The 2500-nt window shown below is 35.5% G+C and overlaps 1 long non-coding RNA gene across 1 annotated transcript in view; it reads left to right on the top strand.

Moving 5' to 3' along the window:
- Nucleotides 1-47: 47 nt before the first annotated feature.
- The window catches only part of LOC140233525 (uncharacterized), an 18926-nt gene continuing 16473 nt past the window's right edge, over nucleotides 48-2500 (top strand). The window contains exons 1-4 of the long non-coding RNA XR_011901547.1: nucleotides 48-140; nucleotides 407-447; nucleotides 1383-1440; nucleotides 2351-2411. This is a non-coding gene — a long non-coding RNA (uncharacterized lncRNA). The remainder of the gene's footprint in view (nucleotides 141-406; nucleotides 448-1382; nucleotides 1441-2350; nucleotides 2412-2500) is intronic.

The following is a 2500-nucleotide window of genomic DNA, read 5'->3' on the forward strand; positions in this document are numbered from 1 at the left end:
CAATGTTTTTGTAACCATTTCCAAGCATTATTCTCTTTCTTTGCCTACAGCAACCTGTGAAGTTCTTGTGCAGTGGGTGTGCTTGGCTTTATCCCGACCTCTCGTCATGTGAAAGTGATGGCCCCATCTTTTTTAGTTCAGTAAGTTGTTTTATTTGTTTTCTTATGTCAGAATTAGCATTAACTGCTTGTTTGTTTGTTTGTGTGTTTTCTTACAGTGGTTGAAGTATGCAGTAAATGATAATATGACCACATTATGATGATTTACATGCTTACACAGACCTGTTCTGAAAAAACAATGTTGTTTACAAAGCAACTGAATGTGGTTTCATGGCAAGAATTTGTTGTCTTTTATAAATGTATAAATTGCATTTATAATCACTTTATTTATTTCCTTGCCTTTGCAGAGTTGTTGGGAATGGACAGTGTTGAAGCTGTAGACTTGGAGGTAAGAGCTGACTGCAAGTCAAATTGAATTCTCACAGGCATGGCAAGATCATGTTATGTGTCATGTGTAACTTTTTATATGGTTTATGACTAGCTAACAATGACAGGGACAACCCCCTCCCATTAACTTGCCAAGCAATCAATGATGTTTCATAACAAGCATATGTCTGACATATTTGTGAATGACACATTGGATACTGAGATTGCCTCAAGTTGGTTGGTCCAAATTGGTATAATGGGTGGGGAAAGAAACAAACAATATGACCATTATACAATTGTACTGAAAAGGAATATTTATTTTAAGAGCTCTAAACGTGGAGATGGTTTATGAGACTCGGATTTAATTCATTTCACTGTGTGTGATATGGAGTGCAATGAGAAGTAATGTGTCATTGCATTCAACTACCAAGTATCTACAATGCTGTGAAGTTACTGTAATTATAAAAGATGTTATGTTAACCCGTTGAGAATGGGCTGATTTTGCTACAACATGCATTTCCTGTAGGCCCCTGCCTGAGTAATAGTACTCTGGACTCGTCCTCAATGAGTTAAAAGGGAACTTGGCCCAAGGGAAGCAAACTATTGGAGCAGATAATAAAACTGTTATGATTATGAAAGTGTGTCCTGCACATGTTATCACACTCACTGTGTTTACTTGATTAAAGTTTTGCTACAAGGAATAATGCATTTATAATAAAAGCATATTTGCTGAGCAGCACAGATGAAGATGACCCAAAATACTTTAGCTAAAATCTAATATGTGTTTTTACAAAAGGACAGCATTGTTAGTGGGCAAAAATACAGGATTAACATCAGTAATAAGTTATTGAGGGATAGTAAAAGTTCAGATTCTTTTTAATAGATATGCAGTAACTTTTCAACCTGAAGAAAAATACAGTTTTCAATATATTCATATTTTAAATTTCCATGACACAGGTTGTACCACAAAGTGAAACATCAGCTGAAGATGAAGACTTCTACATGCTGCATTATGGTAAGAGATAACGTTATTGTCTTGCTATGTATTATTTTGATGTATGTTTCTTTCCTTTGTTCACCTTGGCAAACCTAAACATACAAGATACTAGAACATATGCATTTGTTCAGGCAATCAATGATGTTTTATAACAAGCATATGTCTGACATATTAGTGAATGACACATTGGATACTGAGATTGCCTCAAGTACCTGGTTGGTCCAAATTGGTATAATGGGTGGGGGAAGAAACAAACAAAATGACCAACATACTGAAGAGGAATATTTATTTTCAGAGCTGTAAACTTGGAGATGGTTTATGAGACTCAGATTTAATTCATTTCACTGTGTGTGATATGGAGTGCAATGAGACAATAATGTGTCATTGCATTCAACTACCAAGTATCTACAATACCGTGAAGTTACATCTGTAATTATTAAAGGTGTCATGTTAGCCCGTTGAGATGGGCTGATTTTGCTCCAAAATGCATTTCCTATAAGCCCCTGCCTGAGTATAGTCTCTGGACTTGTCCTCAATGGGTTAAAAGGGAACTTGGCCCAAGGGAAGCAAACCATTTGAGCACATAAAACTGTTGTGATTATGAAAGTGTGTCTGCACATGTTATCACAGTCACTGTGTTTACTTGATGAAAGTTTTGCTACAAGGAATGATGCATGTATAATAAAAGCATATTGCTGAGCATCGCAGATGAAGATGACACAAAGTACTCTAGCCAAAACCTAATCTGTGTTTTTACAAAAGGACAGCATTGTTAGTGGGCAGAAGTACAGAACTAACATCAGTAATAAGTTATTGAAGGAATAGTAAAAGTTCAGATTCTTTTCAAAACAGATATGGCATTAACTTTGCAACCTGAAGAAAAATGCAGTTTTCTACATACTCATCTTTTAAATTTCCATGACAACAGGTTGTACCACAAAGTGAGACATCAGCTGAAGAAGATGAAGACTTCTACATGCTGCATTATGGTAAGAGATAATGTTAAATTGTCTTGCTGTATATTATTCTGATGTATGTTAAATCTCATTTTTTCTCTCTCACCGAGGTTAATAAAGGA

This window comes from Diadema setosum, chromosome 9 (assembly GCF_964275005.1).
Source record: "Diadema setosum chromosome 9, eeDiaSeto1, whole genome shotgun sequence".
Taxonomy (NCBI): domain Eukaryota; kingdom Metazoa; phylum Echinodermata; class Echinoidea; order Diadematoida; family Diadematidae; genus Diadema; species Diadema setosum.